The sequence below is a fragment of the Lepidochelys kempii genome, chromosome 10 (genome assembly GCF_965140285.1).
Source record: "Lepidochelys kempii isolate rLepKem1 chromosome 10, rLepKem1.hap1, whole genome shotgun sequence".
Taxonomy (NCBI): domain Eukaryota; kingdom Metazoa; phylum Chordata; order Testudines; family Cheloniidae; genus Lepidochelys; species Lepidochelys kempii.
In genome coordinates this window covers 75,663,148-75,680,716 of record NC_136389.1, presented here as the reverse complement: position 1 = coordinate 75,680,716, position 17,569 = coordinate 75,663,148, and the positions used below count along the sequence as shown (strand labels likewise).

The window sequence follows — 17,569 nt, the reverse complement described above, 5'->3', positions numbered from 1 at the left end:
ATTCAAAGGGTGCTTCTTGGTCCCACAGAAAAACTCTTGGAATTCAGGGGGAAGTGGCCTTGCCTTGTGGATCTTCCTCAAAGAGAGGAGATGAGTTAATAGCCTGCTGGTATCCCTTAAAGCCCCAGGTTGGGGAGAAGAGGCCAACCTTCCATCCCTTAGGATAACAGAAGCAAGCAGTGACTCCAGGACTTGATGGGATGTCCCTTGGAGGTCTTAGTTTGTCAAACAGTATCTTGACTCTGAAAGGCTTGGTTTATGGGTAGTCCCTGTGAACCAAAGAGCAGTGTTCAGTTCTGGAAGGAAAGGAGGGATTTAAAGAGATTAAAATTGGTGATAGAAATTTCATAATCCCTAATCTAACAGACCAATTGCCAAAGGCAACACATCCAGTGTGGTGTTTCCTTAGAACAGTGGTTTTCAACCATGGGTACGTGTACCCCTGGGGGTATGCAGAAGTCTTGCAGGAGGTACATCAACTCATCTAGATGGTTGCCGAGTGTTACAACAGGCTACATAAAAAGCACTAGCAAAATCAGTACAAACTAAAATTTCATACAATGACTTGTTTGTACTGCTCTATATACGATACACTGAAATGTAAGTACAATATTTATATCCCAATTGATTTATTTTATAATCATATGGTAAAAAATGAGAAAGTCAGCAAATTTTCAGTAATAGTATGGTGTGACACTTTTGAATTTTGAATCAGCATGTCTGATTTTGGAAACAAATAGTTTTAAAGTGAGGTGAAACTTGGTGGTATGCAAGACAAATCAGCCTTCTGAAAGGGATTCAGTAGTCTGGAAAGGTTGAGAGCCACTACTCTAGAACACATCTGGGCATTATTAATTTATTAATAGAAGTCTTTTGCTGCACGTGAGATAAATCAGCCACCATTACCGGGTCAGCCCACTGATAACAGTGTTTCTCTTGGGAATCTGCATGTTTATTTCATGTAGAAGATTTAAGGGAGAGGTGAATAAAGTTTTAAAATAATTCAGCAAGGTCTGGGGCTTCAATCAGAAAGGGATGCCCCCTATATCCATGGTTGTGTTACATGAATCTCCCAGTCCTGGATGACGGACATGAAGTTCTGGAGACACAGACATTTCCTCTCTCTAACCTTTGCTTCACGAACTTCACCCTCTTATGTAGACCTGGGCACGTTCAAAACAAAGCCAATATTTGCAAAAGGTCAGACAAGAAAAATAGGGAGGAAAATATACGAAGAGAAATAGCATGAGGAAACAAACAAGCAAACATCCATCTACATGTTTACCCAGGTCAACCATTTTGGGTAACAGACCGTGGGAATTACAGACAGTGGTATTGGGAAAGTGCTATTGACAGCCATTGAGAGCAGGATACCAAGGACAGTTTGCTGTAGTGGAAGAGCTACAGTTACACCTGACATTTTGTTCATTTTGATTTCTAGCTTCAACTTCCAATCTTATCAACTTTAAAAGGAACAAACTTCAAAACCAAGAACCACGGCGGAATAGGATAAGCCCTGTAACTGGCTTGATTTCCTTCCTGCCACTCTATCATGTAATTGAGTTGAGGGAGCAATGTCTTTTCATGTATTCAGGGCGTGACATCACAAGCCCATACATAAGTGAGTTACTAATAACGATCAAACGACCAAGTCCGTCCTCGTCTCTGATTTCCCAGTGTGTTCGTCTCCAATGTGTTATGTTTTAAAATGTAACTACAAGGGAGCAGAGATAGCCTTTATTTCTATGTACTATACAGCACCGAGCACACTGATGGTGCTAAGCAAATAACAGGACAAAAATACCTATTAATTCTGGATAGAGAAGCAATTGGACTTGAACCCCTTCTAGACAATTAAGAGTTGAAGACTTTCATTCTATGCTATTGGAAAGGTTATTTTCCATAGACTTGCGATAAGATTGCACGACTTTCATCTTTACTCTTGATGTCACAAGACGCTCATGTGCGTCTAGCAGATGATAATCAGTGGTGACCCTACCAAAACCTGTCTTTTTAAACCTATCATAAATAGATATGGTTATTCTCTTTTATTTTCCTATACTGAATACCTTGAGCACTGAGGCTATTTAACTGCAAAATTTTATTTAGTTGTTTAAAATAACTGGTACATTTGGAAAGGCTGTCCAGCCATAGACAAACTGTGTGTGTGTATGGTGGGGGGGAGGGGGACAGTGTCATGTAGCTTTGCTAAATCTTATTAGTGTACAAAGATAAACTCCGTTTGCCCAGTTTACATGGGTCTGTCTTGGGTTAGACCTGCCGAGCACACTCAGCCCAGTCTAGCTCCCACAACAAAAACACAACAAAATCAAACAAACTGTAAGTTAGAATTATTGCTCTTAAATAAAGCTGATTTGAGTGTCTGGCTTTTAAGAAAAACTCCTTTACCGTATACTAAGCACCTTGGCTTGACTGGCAGTGAATTTCCTGGCCTAGTCTGCTGGGAACTTTAAATGAACACAAGCAATTATAAACCCAAAGTCTGTAGCAATTTGTAGGCATTATCTCAGGATAATTACCCTGAAACGTTCACGTTGCAAAGCAAAGGTAGATAATTTAAAAATCCATTTTTCTCTGTCCGCATTACTGTTTGGGCATAAGACCCTTCCCTTTTGCGGGCATTGTAGTGAGATAATAAAGCCTGAAATTGGTCCTTTGAAGATACCTATTGCAGTTTGTTAGAAAGCAATGAAGACAATCTTGTTTGACCTTTCTTAGCTGTATTATACTTAAATACCTAGAGAAGTTTAATTTCTCAGCACAAACTGACAAAAGCCAGAGGACTGAAAGTCAAAGTAAAAAAACCAGCCCTTAATGAGCTAAGGACAATAGTACCATCTACAGGGCCTCAGAGGAAATGGCTGCTTCCCTGCTTTGTGGGTAGGGTAAGTACTCCATGGGTGTGCTGAGCCCTGGACTAGTTGTGACACCCACTCTGGTAGTGTGAGCAACACCCTAACATTTTCTTGGGATTCCCTTTTGTGCAGCCAATGAAGTCATGAGAATGCACTCAGCTCCCACCTACATAACCAGGGAAAACAACCTGAGAAGCTGCTGAATGCAGCTCATAGTAAAGCAAAGGTCCCTGGTTTTGGTGGCTTCCCCATTCCCCCACCCCAAGCTTACAGGGAAAGGGACTGAAGAACCTGGTAAACCCTGCCCAGCTGAAAGTAAAGATTGCTCTGTCCCCGTCACGAGTGATGGAGAAGATGGTGACAAATCTCCCACTGTGAAGGACCAGCAGCAGGAGAGATGCTAGTGGTGTGATACTTGGATGAACCAAGAACAGTCCACATTTTTTTTGGCGGGGGCGATGGAGAGGTTGTGCTATTAAAATATGGGATCGGTACATGTTTCATGCTCTGATGTAATCAAGCCAAGCAAAAATCTACCCATGCCACATATACGTATGTAAATCTATGTATACATACAGCCACCCATCAGCACACCTACCAACCTACACAATACACACACACACACACACACATTTAATAGGGTAGATTTTTGCTTGGCTTGGCGATATCAAACCATGTGTGTTATATACTATTCTTAAAGAGTGATGATGGATTTTTGAATCGCAGCATCATTTACTCTAGTGAAGAAGCAGGTCCTTCTCACGTTGACTTTAATGGGGACAGGATGAAGCCCCACAGGTGGGAAATGGAAGGCTTAAAGTATAGACAGTGGAGAAAGGCAAACAAATTTGAACACTTCCCCAGCCTTTGGTTGGGGCAGGGATGTCACTCCTTTCCTGGACTCCACCTCAATGGACCCACTCCACATCACTTCATTTCCCCCCCTTAGCCATTGTGCAGTCATGTCAAAACTAAGACAGTGGAAGCTACAAGTATTCTTCTAATGGGATGGCACTATTATGTGGATGTAATGCAATGTTTCGTACAATCTGTGAGGAATGTTATAACAGGTGGTTTGCTGTATCTTTTACTTGAGATTCTTGGGTGAAATGCACTATAGAAGTGCAAAGCCTCATTGTTCATTATCATCAGGTAAACAGAACTGGGGAGCCAATAAAGCAGCTACACCCATTTATCACAGAGTATTTACCAGTGGATTTTTCTTTTTAAAACAGAACCTTTAGTCAAAGTGAGCTCAAGTCTGCGAGGTGCTGAGTGCTTACAACATTCCGTCAGCTTCAGTGGGAGCTCAGGCCTCTCAGAGCTCACAGGTGGTGCTGACCACCTGGTAGGATCAGGCCCAGAATTAGCAGAAGACTACGGGTTATTACTTATTCCAGCTCTAAGGGTACTGCTCAGTGTGTCTGTTGCAATTGCAGTTCCTCTTTTTGGCTCCAGAGAGTATGGCTCTTTTTTTTTTTTTTAATAGTTGAGGTGTAGAGTGAAAGGTGGGCAGGAGAAGAGGGACAAAGAGAGTTATCAATAAGGGGGCCAGCTGTGTGAGGTTACTGACCTGATTTCAAGCGTACTGGGGTACTCCATGACCCCTGTAATTTTACTGCCTCCTGAGTTATCGTTTGTGATTTTCACTGGAGTGAAATGATACATCAGGGAACAGTAAGGATTCCAGGAGCCCACAGATAGACAGAATACAAAGTACCTACCAAAACAGCTGCCATACCTCTGGCAAATATATTTTTTTAATCTTTTACAATGGAGACTTCAACTGCCTATCCAGATCCCCTGAGGTGTGGTTAATTGAAAACACTAGAGAAGGGAACGTTTTTTACAATCGTGGGCCCAGTTCACAGTGCAGACGCTATACAGGCACCTGCAACTCAGCTGTCAAGGAGCTTAATCCAGATTCAAACATCCCCTCTTCGCAGCTGTGGAATGTAGCCTCGGAGCTCCTGCTGCTTCCCCATGAAGACCTGCTCCCCTCAATGACCACAGAAAGAACACTGCTGACTCTGCCAATGTTGTGCTCAGTGGAGTTCACACCAAATGGGGATGGAACAAATTCTAAGGCTGATTAGCAACATACCAGAGGCCAATCAGAGCCACAGAGAGACTTAAAAGATAACATCAGGAAAAATATTAATAAAAAACGAGCTGATATCAATCAAAGGAGAAGGATCGTCATTGGCAGAAGAATGGAGAAGGTATTCTGTTAGAAACAGTATAGCTTATCCAGCTTCTGGCTGGAAACACAGTTGGCTTGCAAACACAGCTTCCACACGTAGTTATGGCCAATCATTAAAGTCATGATGACTGGCCTAACTCTTTCAGATACTACGTGTTTACTAGAACTGGTTTAAAAAAAAAAACCCACAGCTTGCAATATATTAAAGTGTTTGAATTGGTTCTAATTTTTCTGTGAAATAGTGATCTCACTTTTTCTGAAAAAATCACTCCCCCCAAAAATGTAGAATTGTTTTCTATTTGTGTGTGTGTGGGGGGACCCTCTCTATTACCTTTTTAATTTGTTCTCCTTTATAAAAAGAAAAAAAAAAGGAGCTTTTTTCCTCATTGAAACAAAATGCAGTTTTTAAAAGCTTTCACTGGTAAATGAAAAACGTGGTCAAAACAATAATTATTTTTTGTTTGGGTTGAAAAGACATTTTCCACTGAAAGAAGTTCAGGTGGCACATTTTTGACCAGCTTTAACATTTACGACAAGCTCTAACATTTACACAGTTTTTTAAACCACTTTAACTTGGATAAATGATTCCAGACCCTTTATAGGAAAAGTCTGATAACATTTAATTAGCATCAAATGACTAGGATGCTATATAAATGACTCCTAAACAACTAGATCTTTGTTTCCCTGCTAAAGAATTCAAAAAGTGGGTTTAAAAATTCTATAGAAAGTTATCACCATTTATTACATTTTACAGAACTTCCCCATAAAGGCTAAACCATTACATCCATTTTATATGAAACATGCATATTTTTAATGGTCTGTGAAAGATTTGTTTCTTTTTAGTGGATTAAGACTGTTAAGAGTTGCTTGATTGGGAGCCCTGTACTGAAATCTTTTTTTGTTCAATAGAAGAAATGCAACACACGATGTGTTATAGTCAGCATCTATCTTGAGCTGGAGTCAGAAAGGAGAGCAGAGACTGCTGGTAAGATTACTGTTTAATGCCGTTTGTGGTGATTTTGTGATATGGACGCCTTTTAAACTAAACTGACCCTTTTTGCCAAAAACTAGTTCGTTTCACTCAGGCCAGTGAACAGCCACAACTTGGTAACAAAATCAAGTCACCAATTGCTTGGCCCAGACTTGAACTGGTGGCCTACAGGTAAAAGGCTGCGAGTCCCAAACAAGTAAAACACATTTAAAATTCTGCTGCTCAAGGCAAAATGCACTGCTGGGGCAAACTACCAACAATTCACTTCGTTTGGGGCTAACCGCTCCTCCAAGACTCAGCCAACAGAATGTTTCTCCTACCAGCTTGTGGGAATGTTCCTCTTTCTTTCCCTTTTAAGGCAGGAGTTCACAACAGATCATCAGCTTTAATCTTGACATTCCTATCCATTTCATGTCAAGCCTTAGGGTTTAATTATGACTGTGACAGCCAGAGCCGCCGTAGCGGGGGTGTAGAGGTGAAGTGGGAGTGCAAAGTTGAAGTGACTAAAGACATCATGCCTCAATAGGACAAAGGCAGGGAAAATACCTTCCTGGGTTCTGGGTGGAGCATGCTCAGCAGTGCTAGTGGCTATAGCTTTATAAAAGGCGCAGCAGGACCCTCCAGTTGCTAGGAGGGGCATAGGTGGCCATGTGCTCATTCACCCAGTTTGGCCCATTTGAGGGCTGGAGCGCTGTTGCCAGTGCAAGCCAGCTCCTCCTTGTGCTCAGGGAGTGTGAGCAGTAGCTTCCCTCCTGCCTGCTACACAAGAATGTGGGTATGAGGGGAGATTCAACCTACCCTTTTGCCCTTCTAGTGCACTTGTGCGTTTGAAGGCTGACCGGACTTTTGTTTTACGCCTGGCAAAAGACAACGAACAATATCCCCGACACACATGAACCGGTATTTCCCACCCTCCCCACCTCACATTCCCCAAGTGATTTTGCAGAGGAGGACACTGTATCTCTCGATTTTAAAACCTCATTTCAATGCATTGGCAGGGAAAAATGTTTTCAGCTTCCCCCATGCTCCCTTGCCTGCTTTGTGGCTTGATTTAATTTTACCAGGCTAGAGCCAGAACAATTATCTGATTCTTCATGTACGGCATGCTTTCCGTGGTCATTTCTGAAGTTTTACTGGTTCGTAACCTCTGTAATCAGAAGACCCAGTTAAAAAAAAAAAAAAGAAACTAAGTGAACAGGCAGGAATTTGTTCATATTATCCCTTCCTAGCTGTCCAGGCTTTCATCCTCTTCTCTCCCACACATGCCCTTATTGCTCCGCGACTCACCCACCAATGAGGGTCTGTCAGTGGCAGTGAGGGGTCAACATCAAAGCACTTTTACAGCTAGCAGCTTGCAGCTAATGCTGGCATTATGGAGCGAAATAGACCAAGAGAGCCAGAGAGAGAGAGAAGCATAGGGATTGAATGAATGGCTCTCTCATATAAAAAGAGACCAAAGAATAGAACAAAACCTTCTATTCTCCCACTCTTTATAATACTCCTGAGCTGAGTGTGCGTATGTGGTACACAGCTGAGTTTGAACTGCATTAGCACTCTTTCAGTTTACAAACAAGAGGCCTAATTTAGAAGAAAAATCTCCTATCTGATTATTTCTTTGTGCTCACCCATGTGGCAAAAAATGTCTGTACAGAGAAGGGGGGCTACTGAGGTGGCTTATTAACTTCTCAGGCTATATCATGATTGTGAAGGGCAATTGGGAGATCATTATTCATCCATAATTTCCAGACTCAGAAAAACAAAAGTACAAAATACGTGCAGTGAAGTCTGGCGGGATTGCTGTTTGTCCCTACACCAGCATGATGACAATACGCTGAGTACACCCAATACTGGCATCAAGTCTGATGCTAAATCTCCCCGTCCCCCAAATACTAATGAATTATTTTGTCCGATGCCACAGATATCAAGGTTGGATGTCTTTCTAAAAGATGTGCTCTAGCTCAGCCAGAATTTGCGGACTTAATTCAGGAATCACTTGGTGAAAATCTATGGCCTGTGCTATTCGGGAGGTCAGGCTAGATGGTCAGAATGGTACCTCCTGGCCTTAAAAATCGACTAATCTATATTTTGAGCACTGGAAATCAAAGCTACTGTGTCAATGAGAGGTGTTCTGCAGAGATTCTGGAGTTTATGCTGATATGAAAGCCACAGGTTTGCTACTGACTGCATCTGGAGAATCTTGCTCTTTTGTATTAGGTTTAGCTGAATGATAGCTACAGTATCACTGGCTGACTGAGCCTGGCCCTGCTTTGAGGCAGTCAAATTGGGAGCAATGGGCATGAAGGAGTGAGCAGCTGGCAGCTTGGAAGAAATACTGGGAGAAGTTCAGTTTGGTTCTCAAATAGACATCAGAGGGGAAGGTAGAGAATGCAGCAAGAGTGCAACGTGGTCATAAGAACGTAAGTGGCCAATGCCAGATGCCGCAGAGGAAATGAACAGAACAGGGAATCATCAAGTGATCCATCCCCTGTTGCCCATTCCCAACTTCTGGCAAATAGAGGCTAGGGACACCATCCCTGCCCATCCTGGCTAATAGCCATTAATGGACCTATCTTCCAGACCTAAGGATAAGCCTGAGCCTCAAGGCTTTAATCCAGATCCAAATTTCCCCAAGAATCAGGGACAGCTGGACACAAGGATTTGGTTCAGGCCCATGTCTAGGTGAAACCCATACCTACCTCCTGGATAATATCCCATTTTGTAAGGGGCATGTAGTAGATGAAGGGGACTTAACCTGCACGGAAAGGGCCACATTCTGCACTGAATTACACCATATGTAGCCACATTGACTTGAGGGGTGTAAGACGCACACATTTAACTCAGTAAGCTTGGTGATCTTGAGTATCTTGCCATGTTTTTTTCTTTGAAGCCATGAATGGAGACATCATAGCATGGATTGGATAGTTCACAGATGATGGAAACAGAAATAAATTAATCTCCAAGATTAGGGATAGCTCAGTGGTTTGAGCATTGGCCAGCTACACCCAGGGTTGTGAGTTCAATCCTTGAGGGGGCCATTTAGGGATCTGGGGCAGAAATTCAGGGGAATTGGTCCTGCTTTGAGCAGGGGGTTGGACTAGATGACCTCCTGAGGTCGCTTCCAACCCTGATATTCTATGAACCTGAAGAAAATAGCACTGAGCTTGAAAAACTGCTAGTTTAGTTTGGGGGAGTCTGTGTTGACCTAGGCATTTATACTCCACACATTTGTACTGTTTTTAGAGACAAACCTGGGAGTCTGAGACATAATGAACACTAGTACTTGCTTCTTTTGTACAAATAGGACAAGAATCTAATGGAGCTGACCCTCAGTTTACACTGCTAAAAGAGGAACCCACAAGCTCTCAGACCAAAAGAGAAGGGATAAATAAAATTGCCACATAACCCCAAGATGTCTTCACGCCCTGAGTGTTGCTTTAATGGCTTATTTGGTAAGATCTTGACATGACAATATGTTAACATGACAATATGTTTCAGAGTCCTTCATAGTATTATATGTATAAGACTTAAGCCTAAGCTTCAAATCATTATCACACATTATAGTTTCCCTTGTTGATAGGATAAGTCATGTCCTTTGGTACTCATATGCTCTCTTTAGGTGCTTAGAAATCATAATGAACTCAAACCCACAGTCTTTTCTTCTAAGCAACATTTTGAAGCTTTCCTCCTTTGATATCCCTTCTATACCATGGAGAAATAGAGGTGTGGTTGAAATGGAACATCCCACAGGAGGGTTTTAACAGGTAATATCTTACCTCTTTACCTTTCTAATGTCAACATAAGACTAAAATTCCATTTAAGAATTCATAGTATAAGAATGTTAAAATTTTAACAATTTAGCACTCAAAAGGCAACAAACACCAAAGTTAATTTATACATATCCTTAACTCTGCCCCACTGAACATATTTTATTTATTTATTTATTTAAATTTAAATAACTATAAAGAGGCCTATCCAAGATTCTAGGCATTTTAACGTACCATTAACAATATCATTACATTTCAGCAACATTAAAATAATCAATTCAAGAGGAACTTAGCCAGCCAGTCCCCTACCATGATTCCTTTCTGTCCCTTCCTTGATGTGGGGAGTAAACTCTCATCCTTCTTCAAAAACCCTATCAAATGTGACTTTTGCAGTGCAATTGGAAGATTACCAAATCTGGGCTATTTTGAACCAAGGAGAAAGGTGGGCATGGGTGGATGGAATGAGTTCCAGAGTCCTGGAGCCTTCACTGAGAATGTCCTGCCAGCTGCCTTTACTATTACAATAGAGTCTATAATTACTTGATCACATACTATTTTGGGGCATTTTTTCCTACAATTTATTTTCACTCTCCTCCAGTTACATATTAACTCCCTCATAATGTCCAGTAGAGCTACTGACTTGCTTAGGTGTCATTCTGGTGCTGTGCAACAAACTAAAGTGAACACACAGATGTCTTATGTATGCTGACAAATATTTGTAATGACCCTGATCCAAAATCCATCAAAGTCAATGGGAATCTTTCCACTGGTGTTTGGATCTGGCCTTGTTACTCTATGTTGTGCTAATACTTAAACTATGGTAAGAATAGTTTTCTCTGTGTTTTTCATATCAATGGTATCCAGGGACGCTGGAATAAAATGAACACTACATTCTCCTAGAACAGTGGTGGGCAACCTGCAGCCTGTGGGCTGCACGTGGCCCGTCAGGGTAATCCGCTGGCAGGCCGTGAGACAGTTTGTTTACATTGACCGTCCACAGGCACGGCCGCCCGCAGCTCCCAGTGGCCGCGGTTTGCTGTTCCTGGCCAATGGGAGCTGGGGAAGCGGCATGGGGCTGCAGGGACATGCTAGCCACCTCTTCCCACAGCTCCCATTGGCCAGGAACTGTGAAATATGGCCTCTGGGAGCGCCGGGCAGCCATGCCTGCAGACGGTCAATGTAAACAAACTGTCTCACGGCCTGCCAGCGGATTACTCTGACGGGCTGCGTGCTCTAGAAGGTGATTCACATAGGTATTTTATTCTGTGGGGAGAAAAAAACACTGCATGGTATTTTGGACATGGGGTGGAAATGACTGAAAAAAGGAGCTAGAATAGAAACTTTAACTATAGAGGTCACTAGCTACCATTGTTTCTACAAAATATTAAAATTTGGAGTGTCAGCTACATCACTCAGAAATGTGTGCTGGCCCCGAAAGGTTTTCAATGAGAAAATGTAAGCAAGTACTAAGGGCCAGCTTGTGGAGCTATGTCCATTTACACCAGCTAAGGATCTGGCCCTGTATTGGGTTCTACACACTCGGTGCTGTCTAGCGGTTAATATATAAAAATTCTCTAATGAGTTAAAGTATGGCATAAAAAATGAGCCACCATGAAAATCAACATGATAGTAAGGGGAAGTGGATTGCCTGGGGAGAAACCTCAGTCGTTGCCTTTAGGACTTGCTAGGCTAACTCCAAATTCTTATTTATATTATGATACTTGCCACCATTGTTCATTAGTTAGTATGTGTTCATAACTGCAGACTGTTACAGACAGAAAATAAGGACATAAATATTTAACCTTTGAAGAGGGAACTCATTTACTGGAATTCCAACTTTATGAACTAAGGTTATAAATATATCTCAGATGTACTGCAACCAACATAATATAATGAGACCACATGAATGGCTGTCATCGTCTTTAACCTTTGATTGTTTAAAAGCTCAGATCTTCATTTATATTAAGGGTTAGCCGTGATGAACAATGAACTGAGCTGTCCAATCAACAGGCATATGCTATTATGACATATGTCACCGAAAGAAGCCATCCCACCGCCTTCTTCCCAGTCACTGCAACTTAGCTGTAGCCTGTTGAGAGTTCGAAAAGGATGTACATTTTAAAGTTGCCTCGTGGGGCCTCTGTAATGCTAGAAAAATCTTTTCGCTTGCCTGAGAATGGCCGGTTTATATTATAGATGTTTTAAATATTCAAATTCAAAGACTAGAAACAAAGTGCATTTTAAAAAAAGTATGTTGTCCTGGCAAAGGTCTGCTTTTAGGTGCGTATATATAGGACTGGATGTCAGGATCTCCTATATGCTAAATCCCGGTCTTAATGTCTCTTTGTGTGTGACTTTGGATTAGTGTCTTAATTTCTCTGCCACAGTTTACCTTTCTGGGCAAGGAAGAAGGGTGTCTACACTGCTAGGTTTAGCCCCATAGAGTGAGCTCCGTGAGCCTGAGCCTGACCTGGGCTCTGAGACTTGCTGCCACAGAGTTTGTTTTTTGCTGTGTAGCTGTGCCATAAGTGACTTGCTCAAAGTCACACAAGAAGTCTGTGGTCGGGCAGAGAGTACAACCTAGATCTCTGGTCTCCCAATCTTGTGCTTCAGTCATAAGACCAGCCTTCCTAAATGCTAAAGTATTGTTATTCTAATCAGACTTATGAACTCATAAAACCCTCTCTGTTATAAAAAGCTTTGTTACAATGCAGAATAATACAATATGCTCAATTAACAAATTTACTGTCAAGGAAGAAAATACAAACCAATTGATAAATTAAACAGTAATAAGTCACCAGGACCAGATGAGATTCATCCAAGAGTTCTGAAGGAACTCAGACACGAAACTGCAGAACTACTACCTGTGGTATATAACCTATCCTTTATATCAGTTTCTGTACCAGATGACGGGAGGATAGCTAATGTGACACCAATTTTTTAAAAAGGCTCCAGAGGCAATCCTGGCAATTACAGGCCAATAAGCCAAACATCAGTACCAGGCAAACTGGTTGAAATTGTAGCAAAGAACAGAATTATCAGATACAGATGAACACAATTTGTTGGGGAAGAGTCAGCACGGCTTTTGTAAAGGGAAATCATCCCTCACCAATCTATTAGAATTCTTTGAGGGGATCAACATATGGACAAGTGTGATGCAGTGGATATAGTGTTCTTGGATTTTCAGAAAGCCTTTGACAAGGCCCCTTACCAAAGACTCTTAAGCAAAGTAAGTTGTCATGGGATAAGAGGGAAGGTCCTCATATATCAGTAACTGGTAAAAAGACAGGAAACAAAGGGTTGGAATAAATGGTCCGTTTTCAGAATGGAGAGAGGTAAATAGCGGTGTCCCCTAGAGATCTGTGCGGGGATCAGTCCTATTCAACATCTTCATAAATCATCTGGAAAAAGGGGTATACAATGAGGTGGCAAAGTTTACATACTATACATACAAAATGATAGGATCTAAATAGCTGTTACCACTCAAGAAAGAGATCTTGGAGTCACTGTGGATAGTTCCCTGAAACCATCCATTCAATGTGCAGCAGCAGTCAAAAAAATGAACAGAATGTTAGAAACCGTTAGGAAAGGGATAGATAATAAGGTAGAAAATGTCATAATGCCCCTGTATAAATCCATGGTACCCCTACACTTTTAATACTGCTTGCAGTTCTGGTCACTCCATCTCAAAAAAGATATATTAGAAATAGAAAAGATAGAGAGAAGGGAAACAAAAATGATTACAGGTATGGAACAGCTTCCATATGAGGAGAGATTAAAAAGACTTGGACTATTTAGTTTGGAAAAGAGACGACTGAGCGGGGGGATATGATAGATGTCTATACAATAATGAATGAGGATTTGAATGGAGAAGTGAATAAGGAAGTGTTATTTACCCCTTCACATAACACAAGAACTGGGGTCACCCAATGAAATTAATAACGCAGCAGGTTTTAAACCAAACACAATGAAGTACTTCACAAAACCTGTGGAACTCATTGCTAGGAGATGTTGTGAAAGCCAAAATTATAACTGGATTCTAAACAGAATTAGATAAGTTCATGGAGGATAGGCCCATCAGTGGCTATTAGTAAAGATGGTCAGGGATGTAACCCTATGCTCTGGATGGCCCTAGGCCTCGGACTGACAGATGCTGGGACTGGACAACAGGAGATCGATTGCTTGATGATTTCCCTGTTCTGTTCATTTCCTTTGAAGCATCTGGCAATGGCTTCTGTCAGAAGACAGGATACTGGTCTAGCTGGACTGCTGTCTGACCCAGTGTGGCCATTATTATGTTCTTATATATAAGCCAAAAATTAAAAAAAAATTGTTCTTGATTTTTCAACTAAAATACTAAAAATTTCAAGAAAACCAAAACTTTTTCATGAAAACCCATTTTTCTTAAAAAAACAAAACATTCTTCAGCCAGCTCTGCTCATTTTCACAAATAATCTATGCTCAGGATTTGAACTCAAATCTTGAGCGGTAAAAGGCCAATGCACCTAGCCGCACATTCAATGGTATTAGAATAAAATATTGTACATCCAAACACTACAATTTTGCACCATAACAAGAATTGCCAGATCCAAAGTACAGATCAGAACACATAGTATAGGAACACAAATTAATTGAGTGACTTTCAACAGTTCTATGGTAGTGAAAGAAAAAAAGATCACAACAGTACATTCTGTTCAATAAATAATGAAGAGTTTGCCAATACAATATAAACCTTTCTCACCATGTTACTGCAAAGCAGCCTATTCTGCAACATACTTTCAGTGTTACATCACAAAAGTGGTATCAGAAAATGGTTTATTGTAAATTGCAACCCAGATTGCCATATATCCACTACAACTCCAGGAATCTGAACTCTAAAGTAATTTAGAGGTAGGGTTACATCATGAAGAAAGGATATCCTCCCTGGGAGATAAAACAATACACAGTGTCTATGTCTTACAGATGTAGTGAGAGACAAAGCCATTGGAAATGGACATCAAGCTGGGGAAAACTTTTCTGAGACTAGAAAGCTTTTTCCAGGAAAATCAATTAAGAAGGTTTGTTTCTTGAGCACAAATGCTTATCCTGTTTCTCCCCCTGCCTTTATATTGCAATACAGAGTCTGTCTGATTTTAATTAAGTTTGCTCCTATCACTTTGATTGAAATAAACAGCTGATCATGCTATCTCTTTGATCACCAGGCTGTATATTATAGCTTGTACAGGGCATGGTCGTGCTTATAGTGTCAATAACAATAGCTAAATCACAAAATTCTATTTGGAGCCACCTTTCATTTCTGTAGACTTTTCCTATGTCTTTTCCTTCTATTATTGCATACAAAATTTTGGCCTCCACTTTTCTAATTAAATATCAACTTTCTATGACCAGTAATTGAATTATCCCCTAATACATGCCTAACATAGCACAACTGACCAAAATAAATGGTCACCGTTGTATTTATGTACAAATGATTTAACTCCATTGGGTTGGATTAGAGCTAGCTGAAAATTTTCAAAGTTAGAAATTTTGATGTAACTTTCAGTAGAAATTTCAAATTTTCACCCAAAAAGGAGGAAGGAAGAAAAATTAAATGTAAATGTTTATGATTTTTCCTGTCCAATTTTTTACAGAAAGGTAAATAGAGGCACAGAGATGGTAGGTGATTTCCTCAAGATTACACAGCGGGTTAGCAACAGGAATAGTTCTGACCTATAGGGCCAGTCCTAAATTGCTTTTTTAAACTACGTCTCCTATTTTGGAAAACAGATGCTGTGCATCTCAGACATTGCAGTGAATAATTGTCCCTGGGGAAGTAAGCTATAATTAAAGGAAAGTTGAATGAACAAGAGAAGCTCAGGCTAAACATTAAACTGTATGTGTTGTAAGAAAATTCAGCTTTTTGACTGATTCACAGTGCATCTATAAATTACAGCATAATGTAACGTATCATGTCTCAGATACAAGAACAGTACTGAAAAGAATAATTTAGTTTCTTATACATAGTTAATGATGAATTACCATTTACATGTTTCAGCATTCACCAGTACATATGGCCATAATTCAGGAATCATGACAGTACAAAATCTATTACTCTAACAAAAGACTTGTATCAGACAATTATCTTGATGGTTTCTGTCTTGTTCATGGAGTATCAGTGCCTTCAAAGAGCTTTGTAAGTTATCTGCCAGCTCTGGAAGATTTTAGACACCAATGAGCCTCTCCCCTCAATCGTAAAACATGTAAAAGAAAAACTAATGTTATGTTTTAACGTTACTTAAGAATGGTAGCATTCTTTATTTCTTTCTTTTCAGAAAGGCTGCAGTAAACCATCAGTGTATCCAGTTCTTTCAGTTCTATGGCCTAGGTTCTTTTCTATGCTTTCCCCCAAGAGTTGTGGGCTATCTGGTCCATTCCTGAAGGAAGAGAGGGCTATTTTCTCTCGATGAAGAAACCAACCACTTTGGCCTGGAGTATACAACCCATAGTTAAGGCTAAGATATTGTCACAGATATTTTTAGTAAAAAAGTCAGGGACAGGTCCAGGGCAATAAAGAAAAATTCACGGAAGCCCCTGACCTGTCCCTGACTTTTACTAAAAGTATCCATGACAAAATGGGGAGTGTTGGGCAGCTCCAGGGCCAGCTGGGAGCTCTGGGGCCCCCCACCAACCATGGGGGCTTGGAGCTCCAGGTTCTCGCTCTGCTGCTGCTCCGAGATGTGGGCTCCCCTGCCTCCCGCAGCAGCTGGAAGCTGCGTGGGGCCAAGCCAGACTACAGGGTCCCCCCTGCTGCCCACGGTGGCTCAGAGCCCTGTGCCACCCAAGGTGGCCAGGAGCAGTGGTGTACTCCTGCTGCCCCTGGCAGCAGGGAGCTCCGGGGTACCCCCTGCCACCCATGGCAGCTGGAAGCTGTGGGGGTCCCCCGCCACCAGCGGGGGCTGGAAGTTGCGGGGTATCCTCACTGCCTGTGGCAGCTTGGAACTCGGGGGCCCTCGCCTCCTCTGGCTGAGTCACGGGAGGTGGTGGGACCCTGCATTTCCCAGCTGCTGCAGGCTGAAGCCACGGAGGTCTTTGGAAGATACGGATTCCATGACTTATGCGACCTCCGTGACAAAATCGTAGCTTTACTCAGTGAACAAAGGAAAACCAACCATAACCTCTTTATTCTTTGATCTATATGATTTTGCAGACTGGACTATGAGTATTGTTCACATATGAGTAGGCTTGGAAGGATTAGATTTTTATCCATAAATGTTGATTTCACCGTACACACACAATCAACGAAAAAATATTTCTATCGATGATCATCTATTTTTACAGATAGGTCAAGTGAGAAAAGTCCTGCTTGAGAACTTATTAGTGTTTGATTTACGGATCTTCAGTTTGTATATTTTGACATGTGATGTTGACAATTTGTATTTTAGCAGTAAAAGCTTTTATTTTTTCAATCTCAACATCTACTGTCATTAAATAATTATTGTCCGCCCCACCCATTATCTGACCCTCCATAACTTCCCACAACTGTGAAAATTTAAATGAATAATAAAAATGCTTAAAACCCAGAATTTTGAAGAACCGTGAAAATTTAAATGGACAAAAACTAAAAAAATGCTTTGAAGTAAACACTGATATTATCTGTTGAAATTATAAAAATTGAATTCTGCCAAGCCTACATATGAGTTAATGGAAACCCATATGATAATTTTACCTCCCTGTATTTTGTGCATAGCTGCATATA

At 41.1% G+C, this 17,569-nt stretch overlaps 1 long non-coding RNA gene across 1 annotated transcript; it reads left to right on the top strand.

Annotated features, from left to right (window-relative positions):
* The first annotated feature begins 5,985 nt into the window (after window positions 1-5,985).
* On the top strand, window positions 5,986-14,841 carry LOC140917962 (uncharacterized). Its single transcript, XR_012161051.1, has 3 exons — window positions 5,986-6,064; window positions 9,372-9,519; window positions 14,797-14,841. It is a non-coding gene; the product is annotated as an uncharacterized LOC140917962 (long non-coding RNA).
* The last annotated feature ends 2,728 nt before the right edge of the window (window positions 14,842-17,569 follow it).